The sequence below is a fragment of the Citrus sinensis genome, chromosome 3, assembly GCF_022201045.2.
Source record: "Citrus sinensis cultivar Valencia sweet orange chromosome 3, DVS_A1.0, whole genome shotgun sequence".
Taxonomy (NCBI): domain Eukaryota; kingdom Viridiplantae; phylum Streptophyta; class Magnoliopsida; order Sapindales; family Rutaceae; genus Citrus; species Citrus sinensis.
The window spans coordinates 32,447,411-32,466,279 of NC_068558.1; the positions used below are offsets into that span (position 1 = coordinate 32,447,411).

Here is an 18,869-nt window from a genome sequence, read left to right on the forward strand (position 1 = left end):
ACATAAACTCTATTTAAAAAATTATACGAAAAGCAGCGTTAATTGGTTGTTGTTTGTTTCAAAATACAATGAATTCAGAATAATTATTTAGCCTTTTTCTTTAAGCGGGTTGCCAATCAAAGTCAGGCCGCTAACAGCTAGAAGAATGGTACGGCACTGCCGGGCCTGAGGTAAGAAGGACGGCCACATATAATTTTTTCATTCTTCATCTCAGCCAGAGATTATACAAATACAGTTAAATTAGCTCTTAAAAAATGGTATTAAAACTTTTTTATAAATATTAAAAAAACGAAAGTAGTGCCGTACCATTTTTATAAATATTTGGAAAATTGTTTAATTGAGGATCATGAATGGGTGTACTAAGTAAAAAGTTGTGTTTTACAATTATTATACGGGTAGTTTTAAATATTATGAATATAGTTAAACTCATTTATGTTTTTTCTTACAAATTATTTGTATTCATAATCAATTCAAACATTTTTTTTAACTATCTGTCACTTCTTATCTAACTAAGTGATTGGCAAAAATTTATAACAATCTAATTTTTTTTTCATAGTTCTTACAAACTTAATGTTATTGTACCTGAAGATTAGTTTCAAATTATGATTTAGAATACATGTAATTAAAGTCAATATGATAAGTATTAGAAATTCCTTACTCAGGAAACTTTTTAATTTGAGTTATTATTTTTTCACTATGCCAAATATTGCGAAAAAACAAACCATTACATGAATTATTGAAAAGTATTAACATTAACCTTTTTAAAAATTATAGTTTACTACATTTCCATCACATATGTTAATTGACTTGTTAGTTGACTTATAAAATACAAATTTTATCCTTAATGAATAACTCGTAAAAAAAAAAAAGATTCAAATCAATGCCATGTCAACTTATAATTTTGCCTTGCTCTTGGCGTTAAACAACATATCATTGCTGATTCAATTTACAATGATAGGTAAATGATAATATTGTAAATTAAAGAAAATGTAGTAAATTGTTTTCTAAAAAAAATTAATGTTGTAAAATGTTACCTTTTAATAATTTGTGTAGTGATGTATTATTCGCAATACTTAAGGAAAATAACACTAGGACATCAGCATATGACAAATTTGTGTGAAAATTCCGTCCGCCAGACTGTTGGAGTAATTGAACTTGACGTTGTGACCGGGCCGTACCAGTTCAAGATCAGTTTGAATGTGGTAGATATCGAGGCATCGTTCACTTTTGGGAAGACTTTGGTTGGCTCCATTCAGAAGGCCCCTTCCCCATAAGGCCCATCTACGCTGCACCAAAGGGAAAGGGTAAAGTCAAGTTCGTTATCGACGACCAGCTAGTCACTATCTTGGCTGATGACAAAAAAGTAGGCTCAAGAAAGGTAGAAGTTGTGCAGCATGTAGAGTCGGAACTTCAATTCCTATCGTATCAGTTCGAGACAGTCAATTGTATCCCCCTCGACGCGAGGCCACCCAAAAGAATGAAGACGAGCTCACCCGGGTGGAAAATGCTGGCGAAGATGAAATTTCAACCCCTATTTGAGTAAGGCTGGGTCTGTGGATTAGCTTACAAGGAAGGCTTGCGCATGTAATTCTGCCAAGGCACGATCCCCCTTTACTTAGTAGGGCTTGAAAGGCTGGACTATAAGCCCACTCCCCAGGATTACGTTAAGAGAGCAGAGCCGAGAAGGAAAATTTTAAAAGCAAGAAGAAATGGGGAGCCCGACCCGTGCGATCTTATGCCGCCCCCACCACCTCTTTTCTTTACACCAGCTTCCCGATCAAAGGAGAAAGGGCTTTTTTTTATAGAGGTTGGTAAGGGGGATTTGCTTGCTGGCTCTCAGGGCTTATAGTAGGTTCTGTTCTAAGGTATTCCCTTTCATTAGCTACGCGAGGTTAGACCTTGACTGAAAGGAAAGGAGAAGGGACGAGTGGCTTTGATAGCGCATAGAAAGCTGTTTTTGATAGCACCGAAGAACCAGTTGCCACTCACTGGCTCCATATCTCCTTCCCTTTTTCTTGGTCCCCCCGGAAAAGCTATATATATATATATTCCCCCCTTAAACTCTGTACTATAGCTATTCAGCTGACGAGTTTACCCTAGCTCTTGTGCTTCGGGGAATAATCAGGGAAGGTGTCTAAAAAAGGAAGCAGAGGTTCTTCACTTCGAATGAAAATATAATTTTGCCCATATGACATCAGCAGCTCATCATCATTAGACTATTGGCAGTGATAGAAATATATTAAACTGACATTTTAAAAAAGTTAATGTAGTGAAGTAATACCTTTCAATAATTCATGTAGTATTTTTTTTTTATTTCGAAATACTTGGTGTATTAAAAAGATAATAATCCTCTGAATTTATATATATGGTAGGCATCAAGATTACAAAAGAAAAGCAAAAAACATAATAATTCTTTTGAGTTTTAACAGAGAGAATATAACTTAAAAAAATAGAAAAATACAATAGTCTATTTTTTTAAAAAAATGGAATTAAAGTAGGATTAACTTAAAATTGGGGTTGATGAGTAGATTAGAGGGCTGTAAAAATGTAGTACTCTAAACAGATAAATGGCCACCGAGGCTTCGGCCTTTTGAGTCCTGCTATGGAACTCAACCAAATTCTTCTCTTATATATTTATGATAAGTGAGAGTATTTGTGCAAATTTCTGAACTATGTTCTGCAAACATCCGAACAAAATAGGCTAAGTTGGTGATTCGTTGGGAGGAGAGAATGGAAGAAAGAAAAATAATTTCAATTTTATTTTTATTTCATTATTTGATTGAACAAAATATATAAGAATTTAATTTCCATCATAATATAGAATTCGAATTATATATTATTAATTCAAATATCTCTTATGTTGGAAACCAAAACTTCCAAACTTACCCTTCAACTTTTAATAATAATTATTAATGTCATTAATAATAATTATTTATAATTTTATTTTATCAATTTAATATTATAAATAATTTTATATTAATTAAATTTAATGAATGATTTAATAAACTTAACAAAATAAATAATCTTATTTATTTAATATGAAAATATGGAAATATAAATTAACTGTCACTGGAACTCTACCAAACCATTGCTAGAACGTTACTAGAACTCCACCAAACCACCGTCAAACCATTGCTAGTCGCCGTCAACCGCCATTGGACTACCATCTATAATTATATATATATTTCTAATAAATCATGAATTATTTTAGAATTTTTTGACATTAAAAAAGTTTGGCATTGATATTAACTTATATTTCATTACTAATGTAGATAGTTTAATATTTAAGGGAAAAGATAAATTTATCCAAAGAAAAAAATTATAATTCCTTTCACTATCAAAATTTATGTCAAATCAAATAATGAAATTCACTATTTTCTTACACTCTTTTCTTCTCATTTTCCCTCCATTCCACTCTTTTCCTCTCCTGCAGTTTCTTCAAACCAAAGATGGCCTAATAATAATAAGAATGGAAAGTTCTTCCCAATTATACTCCCCCCCCCTCCCCCCCTCCCCTTCCCTCTTAATTCGAGTTTTTATTAAACTTATTGAACGCATTGCACATCTAATGCAATCATTATTATTACAAAAAGAGATATGGACATTTTCACAGAATTAAGAATATATATATAAAGATCATCCAAGGCAGAAAGAGGGACAAAGTTGGTGCAAATCTGAGTATTCTTTTAATGTAACGACAAAATTTATCCTTATTAATGAACACCATCAAATGCAACCCACAAATAACTTAAAAGAGGTTCTATTACTTGATGAGCAAGTTAAATTAATGGCAGCAATTGAGACGTGATACAATTTTGATTAAATGACATTATCAAAGCATAAGCTCTTAAGTTGATGAAATGGTGATCTCATTAATCTCTTAGTCCAGCTTGACGTCGTCATCCGCTTCATCGTTTCTAATTGCATGAACGAAACCTGGATCTTCTCTTCTGTTTTCTAGAATTGATACAATCAACCATGAAGACTGCAGGGCGTGTCTTGAACTGTTAGAAGCTGCGCTCATCAATAATGACATGTCACTAGCTGCATTAAAATTGCTCGGACTTCACAGTTGCACAGGTCCATGGTATAAGGATCAATGAGTAGCACAGCCTGCCATGGATTTGCACGGCCAATAAGCCTCCATCAGATGTTTCTTGAAACCTCTGGCCAAAGGTGATGCGTTCACAAGTCAACTGGAAAACAAAGTAAAACAAGTGCATTACTGCCAAAAGGTACCTCAGCTACCGCAACAAACAATTAGAATATCAGATGCCGCGATTATCATGGATTTCTTACCTCAACTAATTAAGTGCATCATTTTCCCGAGCATCGATGTGAGGTTTTATGATCTTCATTAAGATGCTGATACCTCAGGATTGAGGACTCCTTCCGTTAAACAATGAACAGGACAACAAGATTAAGATGAAGGAGGTTCTAACAGAGCAGTACCACAACATAAATATTTTACAAAAACTTGGGAAATCAAAAATGAAAATTTACAGCATTGCAAGAAGTTTCAAAAATATCCTCGAGCTTGCACCACATTGCTGTTCTCCATTTCCGGATTGAAAGTGATCCTAACTGTTTAGTAGGTATGCTTGCACCACATTGCAAGAAGTTTCAATGACTTAGTAGGTATGCTTGCACCACATTGCTGTTCTCCATTTCCGGATTGAAAGTGATCATTTCTTCCTCTGAGAAGAAAAATTATAAAACAAAATGAAGCATAAAAGTCTATGATCCTAACTGTTTATTTGTCTATTATCTGAACAATTGACTGGAAAAAAAAAAAAGAAAAGAAAAGAAATTACATTGAAAGTTTCAGATACAAGGTACTAAAATCAAGGGTAATTTTTAACATACCCCAAATAAATTGACATTTTACACCGCGTCCCAAAAAAAATTGACTTGTTGCACCGCACCCCCAATTCCGTTATTTTCTTTGTTAAATTTAATGGTGGAGAGGTAAAATTAGAAGTTCATTCCTTAAATTAATTTTAATGGGAATTCTCTTTATTGTAATTGAAATAAAAATCTTTAAAAAATAAAGGAAAAATAATAGTAGTGACAGTGTACATGTAACAAGAAAATTTTTTTATTGCAATTGAAATAAAAACTTTTAAAAAAATTAAATGAGCTAAAAATTTTATTTTATTTTTCATATAGAGAGGCATTTTTGTCATTCAATCAAAAGTTAGATGGAGCCGTTAGAAATAATTGAAAAATTAACGGAATTGGGGGCGCGGTGCAACATGTCATTTTTTTTTATGCGCAGTGCAAAATGTCAATTTATTTGGGAGTAGGTTACAAATTTCCCTAAAATCAATAACTGTAGTTAATGAAGAGAAACCGTACTAATCTCCTCTATAAATTAACAACTAATTCTAGATCAAAATGGGATTTCCAGCAAAGTAAGGACAAGATTGAAAAAAAAAAGAATAGAAAAAGAAATTGCATTGAAAAGAAAGTGCAAATCCAAAACAACAAAATTGATGAAGTTTGACTGAGCTCATAAGTGGAACTGTCAACTTGCATTGCATCTCTCTGGAAAAATGTAACGAGCAAAGAAAAAAGAAACATGAAATTGGTAATTTGAAAAATATAGATATGTCTAACAATAAATTAAAAAATTTCAACTAATACAATTTCTGTTTTCCATTACCTTTCATCCATAAGACTAAAGATTAAATAATAATAATAATAATAATAATAATAATGACTTGAAATTTATGAAATTAATGGATCACAATATCCGGAATTAGGACGGACTATACTATGCAGTAGCTAGTAATTAATTTCAAACTGTAATTAAAGTACCTCTGCCTGTGTGGCGTGAGAGGATGAGCTTATTGTTGACGCAGCAATAGGATGAAACAAATCGTGTACGGACAATCTGATTTGTGCCCAAGAAAAAAAAAATTGAGTTGCAATTTCAAATTAAGGCAGAGGATTAATTAGATAACTGGATAATAGCAATAAATCAACCGACCTTGTATTTTTGTAGACGACGATAAGAGATGGAATGAGTAATAATTAATACTATCTACTCGTCTTAATCTGAATGTGAATCTGGATCGTATATGAATTTGCCATTTATCTCCACACAAGGGATGTTGGCAATCTTCGACCACTCTTTTCCTTTATCCCTTTTGCACACTTTGTCCAGCTTTTGACAACCTTCGATGGATAAGTGCAAAAGTGAGGATGGCAGGCCCCCCTCTGGAAATGATGTCAGATTGGGGCAATTCTTGATCCACAGATATTCAAGAGAGGTGAGGCTTTGAAAACACATTGAAGATAGGCATTTGAGTTTCCAGAATCTGTCAAGGGACAATCCAATTAGAGAGGTGGGCAACATCATTCCCATCTCCTCGTCACATTCTGTAATCTCGAGGTCTGTAAGAGAGCTAAGCCTGTACAAACCCCACTGGATGACTGCCTTGGTCAACTTTTTCACATTAACCCCAATTCTTAGTGATGTTAGATTGGTGGGAAAACCTTCTTCTGGAAACGATACAATACTTGGACATTCACTTATGCCTAAATATTGAAGAGAGTTGAGTTTATGCATGTCACTTGGCAGGGCTTCAAGCTTCTCACAATCGTCCATCGAAATTCTGTGTAAATTGTGCAGGCCAGCAGGTATTGACTCCAACTTTTGACATTCACTTATCAGGAGTTCTTTAAGCGCCTCAAGTAGCTGGATTCCAGATGATAAACTGGTCAGCTCAGGGCAACTGTCTATTAAAAGAAGTTTCAGCGTCACCGGTGAAGAAGACAAGGGAGAAGAAGAAGACGAAGAAGCACCCTCTTCATCATCCACCAAACGCTGCAAGTTCTTACAACTCCTTATCTGAAGCCTTTTAAGAGATGAAGGAAGTTTGCCTCTCGCGATGAACGTTAGAGAATCGCAGTTGCCGATGTACAAACTTTCGAGTTCTGCGTTGTTGCCCATCATTTCCTCAGGTAAGGATTTTATTGCTTTGCTTTTTTCAATCTTAAGAGACCGCAAAATATTGGAATGAAATTTTAACTCTGGAAATGAGACAAGACTGGTGCAATTTTCTTCAATAGATACCTCTTCAGGGTGGGTTAAGACATGTAACCCTTCCACTGGCTTCTTATATCTGAAATGCAGAAGCATCCACCATGAATTGATTTCTATGAAATCACTAGTCACCAGAGATTTTACTACCTCAAATCCTCCCTTTAACTGTTTTCCAAACTCGAAAATATTTGAAATTGTTACAGAGTCAGCTGGACCATCACTGTAAACCCCTCTGCATCCATATATTTCTAATGAATTACTGGAAATAGTCATACACTGATACGGGCTTGCCAATTGAATTGGATGCAAAGGACAATTTGCCAAGAGAGGATGAAGAAGCCAAAACCGTTACTAAGGAACCTAATAATGAATTCGCAGAAGCAAAACAGCAGCTCAACTGTAGACCCGAGAGAGCCAAGAAACAGCCCAGCTGGATGAAGGACTATGCCACATGAACCAGGACAGCAAGGGTGGATGGATAATTTCTCTTAACAATTATCTGAATTCTGTTATTATAATTTAGCTACTTTACAATTGCCAGCTCATATTTGTCTTTTAGCCTTAGAATACTCTAGAGGAGTCACGAGATATATATGTAAAAGGGAATATTGTGTAAGGCATGTTTTTATGAATGAAAAGTTCTCCTTTTTCACCTCTGTCTGATTCTCTTTTTTCTTATTTTGGAGTTGTCACTCGCTCGAAGAGTGCTCGATCATTGGTACACTTTCTGAATTCTAGCTGTAAAGTGTATCATTGGTGCTTTCATTGATTCCTTCCATGGCCGATTCTCATGAGAGCAGCACATTAAAGGAACTTAGTGAGAAAATTGACAAACAAGCATTATCTTTTCACCAGATGATGCAGCAATTTATGACTGCAGTAGATGCCCATTTTGATGAAATTCGATCTAAAATACCTGATACTCCAAAAAACGTGCCTAGTTCTTCGAAACAACCATTAACAGTGCCACCACTTTCATCTAGCCCATCCGATGGGCGAGATCTCTCTCCGATGGTCAAATCCATGAAGATGGAAGTTCCACGTTTTGATGGTTCTGATCCACACAGCTGGGTATTTCGAGTGGAGGAGTTTTTCGAGTTTCATGGTACTCCAGAACATCAACGCCTCCGTATCGTTTCCTTTCACATGGAGGGTCGAGCAGGAGGCTAGTATCAGTGGATGAAATCCAACAATTTACTTACCACTTGGAGAGAATTTTTGGCTAATCTGAAGTATCGTTTTGCCACTACTCTTTATGATGATCCACAAGGTGAATTGTCTAAACTCACCCAAACCACCACTGTTGCTGAATTTTAGTCAGCTTTTGAAGAACTCATGAACAGAGTTAATGGCGTCTCCGAGCAACTTCTCATAAGTTTTTTCATAACTGGCCTGCAGCAAGACATCAGGAGAGAACTTCTCTTTAATCGGCCAACAACACTCATGGCCACCTTTGCTATGGCTCGAGCGCTCGAAGCCAAATTTAATGACATTAAACCACACACTCGCTCCTGGTCTAAATGGCAGCCACAATCCACATTTCCCTCCATGCCAACAGCACAAACCAGAACCGTTCCTTTACCCCTGCTTTCCCATTCACATTCCTCCACCATAAGTGCTAACCCACCATCATCAAAACCTCCACCACCTCACATTCACAATAAAACAAACACTTTACCCGCACTTCTTCCTACACCAAATTTGCCTATTCGTCGGTTGTCCCCTGCTGAGCTACACGAGAGACGTGAGAAAGGTCTCTGTTACTCTTGTGACCAGAAATACAGCCCCAATCACCGTTGCAATCGTCGGTTCTTGTTACTTATCGGAGCCGAAGATGATCATTTAGATCCAACCAATGAAGGGGAACCACCAGACGAGGAAGACTCCGCTGTCACTGGTGATATTTCAAGTCTGAATGCTCTCGCTGGCCAAGCAAATCCTCGCTCCCTTCGTTTACAGGGCAAGATTGGATCCCAAACATTCCAAATATTAATTGACAGCAGCAGCACTCATAACTTTATCAAACCATCAGTGGCGGAACGTGCCGGCGTCGCGATTCAGCCCACAACTCCGTTTCGAGTCTACATAGGAAATGGTGATTTTTTATTGTGCACTCAATTTTGCCAGCACGTTCAATTAACACTGTAAGGCACGGAGTTTCCCATGGACCTTTTTGTGTTGCCCATTGAAGGAGCTGATATTGTTCTTGGAATACAGTGGTTGCAACAACTAGGACGGGTATCACATGATTATTCAGCTCTTTCCATGGAATTTTCTTTTAATGGAAAATCGGTTACTCTTCAAGGTGACTTGTCCACATCTCCGACTTTAGTAACTTATAATCAATTTCGGGCTTTGATCCACCGTGCTGCAATTTTAAGTTTTTGTGCTCTTCAACCGTTATCTTCACTACCAACAGAGCCCCCTCCAAGCCAAACACTTCTCTCCCATTTAGAATTTCCAACTGATTTACCACCCCAATTCCGTGACCTTCTCCAACAACATCATCATATATTTTTATCACCCACAACACTTCCACCACACAGAATTATAGACCACAAAATACACTTCCTCCCTAACACTTCCCCTATCAATGTGTGACCCTACCGATACCCACACTTCCAGAAGAATGAAATGGAGAAACTAATTCAAGAGATGTCTGACCAGGGAATCATCAGACCCAGCTAAAGCCCTTTCTCTTCCCTAGTGCTTTTAGTAAAAAAGAAAGATGGCACGTATCGTTTTTGTGTGGATTATCGTTTTTGATGAACTTGGCAAGCTACGGTCTTCAGTAAATTGGATTTGAGGGCTGGTTACCATCAGATTCGGGTCCACTCTCGAGACATTTACAAAACTGCATTTCGGACACATGAAGGCCATTATGAATTTCTGATTATGCCGTTTGGTTTGACGAATGCACCTTCGACGTTCCAAGCCGCTATGAATCAGAACTTTGCTGCCTATCTTCAGAAATTTGTAATCGTCTTCTTCGACGACATCTTGGTTTATAGCGCTACCATGGCTGACCATTTAGTTCACCTTGAACAGGTATTGTTATGTTTGCAAATGCATCAATTCTTTGTTAAATTGAGCAAATGCCTCTTTTGTAAGTCAAGTATTGAATATCTTGGTCATATTATTTCTGCTATGGGAGTACAAGCGGATCCCCAAAAGGTGACTGCCATGCTCGAGTGGCCACTGCCGCAAAGTACCAAGCAGTTGAGAGGTTTCCTAGGCCTTACGGGATACTACCGGCGGTTCATTCGTGGATACGCTTCATTGGCTGCCCCTTTAACTGACTTGCTATGTAAAGATGCATTTCACTGGAATTCTGAAGCCACAACAGCATTTGCATCTCTGAAGCAAGCAATGGTTCAAGCTCCGGTGCTCAAACTACCAGATTTTGATTCCGAATTTGTGATTGAAACAGATGCCAGTAACGTGGGAATTGGAGCAGTACTTATGCAACAAGGCCATCTCGTGGCTTATTTCAGCAAAAAAATCGGGCCCAAACTGAAAGCTTCATCCACTTACTTAAAAGAATTGCACGCTATCGTACAAGTAGTCTCTAAATGGCGGCAATATCTCTTGGGCAGGTTCTTTGTAATACGCACAGACCATCGAAGCATCAAGGAACTACTACAACAAGTGATTCAGACTCCTGATCAGCAAGTTTATCTACAGAAGTTACTCAGTTTTCAATTTCGGATTGACTATAAACCGGGGCATGCAAACCGAGCGGCTGATGCTTTATCCCGAGTGCATGCAGCTTCTGATGAAATAGAGCCAATTGACAGCAAGTATACGAGCTCTTTTTGTCTGTCTCTTCACAGTAGCCCTTCCTTCAATCTCCTTACGGAACTATTGCGGGAAAATTCAACTTGTCATGATATTCTCAAGCTTCATCACCAAGTTTCTTCCGGGCATTTCATGGCTGACTATTCCATTCATAATGGAATACTTCTCTACAAAGGGAAATATTATTTAAGTGCTGAATCCTCATTGAAAATAATCTTATTAAAGGAATTTCATTCAACTCCATTGGCCAGGCACGTTGGCATTCATAGGATTTACCTTCGATTGTCAGCAAATTTTTTTTGGGTTCACATGCGACAGGATGTTGAGAAATTTGTCACCGAATGCTTAATATGTCAACAAAAAAAATATTCAACTAAAGCCCCTGCTGGTCTCCTTCAACCGTTACATATTCCAAGTTTGGTTTGGGACGAAATCACTATGGATTTCATCACAGGCTTGCCCTTGTCTCGCGGTTATTCGGCTATTTTGGCTGTGGTAGATAGGCTGAAAAAATCGGCCCATTTCGGACCATTACCAAGTAACTTCACAGCTCATAAAACTGTAAAGTTATTTGTCGAAATTGTGGTTAAAATTCATGGCTTCCCCAGCTCTATTATTTCGGATCGCGATCCTGTGTTCTTGAGTCAGTTTTGGAATCGGCTGTTGACTCTTAGTGGCACATCGTTACACTACAGTATGGCCTCTCATCCGCAAACGGACGGTCAAAGGGAGGTTGTCAATCGTAGTCTTGAGCAATATCTTCGTGCATTCACACAAGACAAACCAAAAACTTGGGTTTCACTTCTCAGTTGGGTAGAATTCTGTTACAATTTCAGCTACCATAGTGGCTTGAAAATGGCCCCATATTAGGCTTTGTTTGGTCGACTCCCACCCACAATTCCCCCATATGTGAAGAGCTCTACTTCAATCCAAGCTTTGGATGACATCCTACTCGAGCGTGATAAGCTGCTGAAATCCTTGAAAGATAATTTGCGTCAAGCTCAACATCGGATGGCCCAAAAAGCTAATACTCATCGTCGAGAAGTTCAATTTTCTGTTGGAGATAAGGTGCTGGTCAAGCTCCAACCGTACCGCCGGTATACAGTAGCTTCACGTTCCTGTCATAAATTGGCCAAGCGCTATTATGGGCCTTTTGTAGTCATCGCTCGCATAGGTCCTGTTGCTTATAAGCTTGAGTTACCCCTGGCATCGAAAATTCACCCTATTTTTCATGTTTCCTTACTTAAGCCATTTCATGGCTCCACTCCTCAAGAAATCTCTCCACTCCCAGAATATAGCATTGACAATCACCCATTGACTTTACCAGCAGTAATTTATGCTACTCGCATAGTGTTCCAGCAAGGAAAATTGGTTCCACAAGTCTTGGTGCAGTGGACAGATGGTGCCCCTGAAAACGCCACTTGGGAAAATTTTAGAGTTTTTTGTCAACAATATCCTGCTTTCAACCTTGAGGACAAGTTTAGTTTCCAAGAGGGGGAAAATGATACGGGCTTGCCAATTGAATTGGATGCAAAGGACAATTTGCCAAGAGATGATGAAGAAGCCAAAACCGTTACTAAGGAACCTAATAATGAATTCGCAGAAGCAAAACAACAGCTCAACTGTAGACCCGAGAGAGCCAAGAAACATCCCAGCTAGATGAAGGACTATGCCACGTGAACCAGGACAGCAAGGGTGGATGGATAATTTCTCTTAACAATTATCTGAATTCTGTTATTATAATTTAGCTACTTTACAATTGCCAGCTCATGTTTGTCTTTTAGCCTTAGAATACTCTAGAGGAGTCACGAGATATATATGTAAAAGGGAATATTATGTAAGGCATGTTTTTATGAATGAAAAGTTCTCCTTTTTCACCTCTGTCTTATTCTCTTTTTTCTTATTTTAGAGCTGTCACTCGCTCGAAGAGTGCTCGATCATTGGTACAATTTCTGAATTCTAGCTGTAAAGTGTATCATACACTTTATTAAATTAGGCTCAATTGGAGTACTGCCGCACACCAATCCTTTACATTCATCAATTTCTAATCTACAGAGCATCGAAAAGTTTGAGACTGAAACTAACAACTCCGGGCATTTGCTAACAATAAGTGTCTCCAAAGAAGGAAGAAGCTCTGGCCATTTTCGTGAGAGTTTGGGACATCCCACGATGAAAAGTTCATGGAGATGCGGAAACATTCCAACGTGCTCATTTTCAGTAATTCTGGTGGTCTTTCAACACTCCCATTCTGGCAAATTCTCAAGATGAAGAATCTCCAATGATTGAAAGGGTGTTGAGCAGCCATCCCCATAAATCTCTGAGCCGATGGTTCTCAGATTCATCATCCCTTTGATGGTCAGGTCTTTAAGTGAACCCAACGACCCAAGTGTAGGCAAGGATATGCAATTCTTACAGTTTTCCAACTTAAGGACCTCCATCTTAGAGAACAATGGATCTCCAATCCAAGAAGGAAATCTTTTGCCACCATAACGCATGACTGAGAATTTTTAGACTTATGTGAGGTTGGAGCATGTCGAGTACATTTCCTTCTACTACTTCATCTCGTGAATTGTTGAACCCCCATTCTAACGACAATTCTTCTAGATTTTGCTTCTTAGATAACATGGCTTCTCTTGCATCCTGCATATTTTCCATATTCTCCAATCCCGAGATACAGAGTGCTCCACCGAGAAAATTTAAATCCTTCAAATCATTCAAACGAGATCTAGAACCACTCTTTCCCACAATAAAATTAGACAAGGTCTGAAGATTCTTCAATTTCTTCATTCCCAATGGCATGTTGTCCAGTTTATATGCACCTCTTAGGTTAAGATGATGTAAATTGATCAACTTCCTCATTCTGGATGGCAACTTGATCAGCCAAAGACAATCTCTTAATTTTAAAATTTGCAAGTACAGCAACGAGCTTGTAGACTCGGGTAAACATCTGATCTCGGTGCCACTGAGGTTTAGGTACGTTAAGAGTCTCAATTTGGTAATTGAATTAGGTAATCGAGTGACATAATATCCCTCTAAAGATAACACCCTCAACTTTTTAAACCTAGGCAACAAATCACATACAACCATATTACTTATATAACCACAATAACTGCCACCGCTTATGACTACCGGCAGGAATGTTCGCAGATGTTCAACTCTAATAAGAAACTGAAACCTGCTTTTATTATCATAATCACTACGAGGGAAAGAAGAATGGCGGACCTTTTCTTTCCTTCTTGATAGGTCACCGGCCTCCTCTAGCCTGAAAATGGTCTCTCCAGAAATCAACTGAGCAAGATCGTGAACAAGGTCGTGCATTACGAATTTCGAACAATCAGCATGTGACTGTTGAAAAATTGATCTCGACACTAGATCGTGGAAAGACTTGTTGCCCCATTCTTCTAGTTGCTTATTGTTTCTTGGCTGACGAATAAGGCCTTCAACCTTCCACAAGAGCACCAGTTCTTTTTCCTTGAATTCATAATCTTTAGGAAAAAGAGCACAATAAGCAAAGCATCTTTTCAAATGAGAAGGAAGATGATGGTAACTCAATCTTAACACAGGGAGAATGCCACTTTCTTGAGGTAAATTCCATATTTTGCTATTTAATATATCTTCCCATGCTTCATCTCTCTTAGAGCGCAGTAGGCCCCCAAGAGTCTCTGTTGCTAGGGGTAATCCTCCACACTTTTTGATAACTTTCTTATGATATAGTGCTGAAATTTAAAGTGCATTAACATCTGTGCTTTCAAATGCATGCTTCATAAACAGAGACCAACAAGCATCATCAGATAGGAGCTTGAGATTATGACGTTGAGTAGGTCCCAATCTTGATGCAACATGCCCAAGGCGTGTAGTGAGAATTATCTTACTGGATGGTACAACAGCAAGGAACGGAGCTTTAAGGTCTCCCACAAGCGGTAATCCACATTCCAAACATCGTCCAGAACTATCAAGATTTTTTTCCCATTCGCAGCTTCTTTCAATTTTATTTGCACTTCATTTAAAGTATTTAGATCACAAGCTTTGGATGTGATTGACGGGAGAAGTTTCTTGGAAATACTCAAAACATTAAAGTTGTCGAAGACACAAACCCAAGCTTTGAGGTCAAACTTGTAATCAATAATGGTTGTGTCATTGTAGACCTTCCGAGCAAGGGTTGTTTTTCCGACCCCACCCATGCCAACAATGGGGATTACACGAACATTGGCAACACTTGGCTCATCGCTCAACACCATTTCAAGTACTTTGGCTTTGTCATCTTCTCTTCCATACACAACACATTCTTTCGGCACACTTGAGCTGTCTGGTCTTCGCGCAGCAGTACTTGATGACGTCACTGCAGGAGTCAATTGCAATCCAAGGTCATTTCTTTGTTTGCAGAGTCGATCCAACCGTCCGATAATATCTTTAATCCTGGATGGCATACTGGCATTCAACTTAATAGTACTTGGGTTGAAACAACTGAAACAAGCAGTGGGGACCAACCTCTGAACTTTCTAGTACTGGCCTCATGAACATGCTCTGCCTTCAACTTGCGCTCTAAAGCTTTGGTGGCAAACTCATCTAGTATGTCCTCAACGTCATAAGCCAAGTCTTGGAGATTATCCAGCCAAATGTTTGTTGAATTAGCTGATGAAGCTGAACTAAATGCAACACATGTTGGAGTGCTAGCCGGAATCAAGCAAGCTGTAAATCCAGTAGCTAGTCTAGGAATGAATGTGAAAGGTACACGTGAGAAGTTGGAAAGTTCCAAATGGCAAAACTGTAGCGATTCCCATGCAGCTGGATTATGCAGCAATTAGTTAACAAATCAGTACTTATTAATTGTATTGGATTTAGTTAGATCAGAGTTAGTTACTCAGTAGTTACATTGCTTAGCTGTAATTAGAGTACTCAGCAAGTATTAGATTCCACCATAAATACTAAGTTGAGCTCATTTCTGTAATTGATTTGCAATAATAAAATTGAAAGACAATTCTTCTTTTTCTTCTTTATTTGATCTTCAAATTCCAACTTGGTATCAGAGTCTGTTGTTAAAATGGCTAACAATGAATTTCAAGCTACAAGCACTCGAGCTTCAAGCTCAACTGCAAATCCAATCACAAACTCAATCAACAACTCATCAGTTAACTCTATGATTTTCAATACTCCGATCAAGCTCACAAACAACAATTGCTTGCTATGGCGATCTCAAGTTATTGCTACGATCAATGCAATCGAGCTTGAAGATCTGATCGATAATACTAAGAATCCTCCAAGTCGAATGATTGTTAATGTCAATAACGATCAAACTGTGACCACTGTGGTAAATCCGCAGTTTCAGATCTGGAGAAAAGTTTATCAACAACTCATGAGTTGGCTACTTTCAACTCTGAGTGAAGAAGTGTTAAGTGCTATTGTTGGAGCAAGCTCATCTCTAGAGGTATGGCAAACACTCTCTGGACAGTTTGGTGCTAGGTCTCGTTCAAGAGTTCTTCACTTAAGAACTCAGATCTAGACAACTAGAAAGGGATCGATGAGTATTCATGAATATTATATTAAGATGAAGTTGAATCTGGATTCACTAAGAGCTGCTGGTAATCATATGAGTAATGATGACTTTGTATTGTGTTTACTTGCTGGGCTTGGACCTAAGTATGACTCGATTGTTGCTACAATCAATGCTAAATCAGAAAGCATAACTCCATCAGAGGTTTATGGCATGCTGTTGAGCCAAGAAAATATGTTTGAACATTAGAACTCTGTCAATAGAATAGGATTTCAGGCAAACATTGCTTATTACAGGAGAAACCAGAGGAGAAATTGGCAACCAAATTTCAATAACACTGGAAATGTTACCAATCAGAATGGAAGGCAATATGGAAGTAATTCTGGTGGAGGCAACTTTAATCCAGCACAAGAGAAAATGAAAGGAAAAGCTCAAATTGATGAAGAAACACCTAAAGGACCATGTCAGATCTGCTTCAAGAAGAATCATACTGCTGTAAACTGCTGGTATAGGTTTAAGAAAAACTATGTGCCTAATTTTGCAGGAAACAAAATAAGTGCTTATGTGATTGAAGGTGCAGAAACTAAAAGTGGAGGCTGGTATCTTGATAGCAGAGCAACATATCATGTTACTAATGATCTCAACAACTTAAGCATAAGTTCTGAGTACAAAGGTAATCATCAGCTTGCAGTAGGTAATGGTTCAAAACTTGAAATTGTTTCTGTTGGTTATACATTGCTTGGCACACTTGGACCTGCTATCCAGAAATACATTAAACTAAACCACATTCTTTTTGTACCATAAATAACCAAAAATCTAATCAGCATATCAAAACTTTTGAATGATAATAACATATGAATTGAATTTGACAAAACATATTGTGTTGTTAAGGACAAGAGAAGGGGGATTATTCTCATGAAAGGTGTGGCTAAAGATGGACTGTACAAGCTGCTGAACATGCCTCTAAATCACTCTCAAATCAAGTCCATTTTGTTATCTTCAGTTTCTCATTCTAGTCTACTTTCAGTTTGTAAAATAAATAAACCAGAGTCTATGATATCTGTTGTTTCTAAAGAACATTGTACAAGCTATAAAGATCAAAGAATCAATAAAACTCTTGATCTTTGGCACATGAGATTAGGTCATCCAAATGTCTCTAATCTTAGGCAAACATTATTAGCTTGTAATATCTCATTCGGTAGTAAAATCTCTGAGTTGTCCTTTTGCAAAGCCTGTCAATGTGGAAAGATGCACAGATTGTCTTTCAAAAGTAGTGAATCAAAATCATCTACTGCCCTTGAGATTATTCATAATGATCTTTGGGGTCCAGCACCAACCATCTCAAACCAGGGGTTCAAATATTACATTACTTTCATTGATGACAAAACTAACTATACCTGGATTTATGGGTTAGCTAATAAGTCTCAAGAACTGTCAGCTTTCATTGCTTTTAAAAACCAAATTGAAAAAAGCCTAGAGCTGAAAATCAAAACAATTCAGTGTGACATGGGAGGGGAATACATGGTTTTTGAACCTTACCTCAGAAATGAAGGAATAACTACAAGATATTCATGCCCTTATACACATCACCAAAATGGGAAGGCTGAGAGGAAATATAGACACCTTGTTGAAACTGGACTGACACTCCTTGCTCAAGCTGATATACCTCTTAAGTTTTGGTGGGAAGCATTTTATAATGCTACTTATCTTGTCAACCGAATCAGTACACCTACATTGAATCACAAAACACGTTTTGAGGCCCTTTATTCCAAGAAACCAGGTTATTCTCAAATCAAGATCTTTGGTTGTAAGTGTTACCCTTTCTTAAGACCATACAACCGTCATAAGTTTGATTTTCATACCTCAAAATGTGTTTATTTAGGTTTCAGTAACTTGCACAAGGGTTATCTATGTCTGAATCCAAATGGAAGAATTTATATTGCTGCACATGTTAACTTTAATAGGAATTCTTTCCCTTTCCAAAATGATCCAAATTTCATGGTCTCAAAGTCCACTCATACACTAGAACCTGCAAACACATTTAGCAAGTTTATCTCAGTATCATTTCCTTCAAAAACCCAAAATTATGAGGTAACAACAGCAAGTACAAGTTCATTAGAAGACAAAACTAACTTAGATGATCCTTCTAATGAACAAAATCCTGACAACAACATTAATCAAATAAATTCAATGCATGATAATGAAATCAACACACCTGAATCTCCACAAACTTCTTTTTCAAATCATTCTGAACCAAACACTCAAATTCCAGAAACATCTCAGCCTACATATCAACCTGGACCTTCACATCCTATGAAAACTAGAGTAAAAAATGGCATATTCAAATCAAAATTATACAACACTGAAAAGTCCCTGTCACTTGACACACCTTCAAGTGTAGCTGAAGCTTTGAATAACCATAAGTGGAAACAAGCAATGCAGGAAGAGTTCAGTGCCTTAATGAGAAATCAGCCATGGTGTTTAGTTCCTCCTGAACAAAATATGAAGCTAGTTGGGAACAAATGGATC

At 37.7% G+C, this 18,869-nt stretch overlaps 2 long non-coding RNA genes and 1 pseudogene across 3 annotated transcripts; 1 reads left to right on the plus strand and 2 right to left on the minus strand.

The window, feature by feature from the left end:
• Positions 1-3,634: 3,634 nt before the first annotated feature.
• Positions 3,635-6,141, minus strand: LOC102628339 (uncharacterized). Its single transcript, XR_008052842.1, has 4 exons — positions 5,993-6,141; positions 5,821-5,896; positions 4,300-4,697; positions 3,635-4,196 (listed from the first exon to the last, which is right to left on the minus strand). It is a non-coding gene; the product is annotated as an uncharacterized LOC102628339 (long non-coding RNA).
• Positions 6,142-6,610: 469 nt separating this feature from the next.
• On the plus strand, positions 6,611-7,703 carry LOC127900935 (uncharacterized). Of its 2 annotated transcripts, none has more exons than XR_008052841.1 (2): positions 6,611-6,969; positions 7,255-7,703. It is a non-coding gene; the product is annotated as an uncharacterized LOC127900935 (long non-coding RNA). The 2 variants fall into 2 exon arrangements; XR_008052840.1 differs by having other exon boundaries at positions 7,363-7,703.
• Positions 7,704-13,288: 5,585 nt separating this feature from the next.
• LOC127900754 (putative disease resistance RPP13-like protein 1) lies at positions 13,289-15,276 on the minus strand (annotated as a pseudogene).
• Between the last annotated feature and the right edge of the window lie 3,593 nt (positions 15,277-18,869).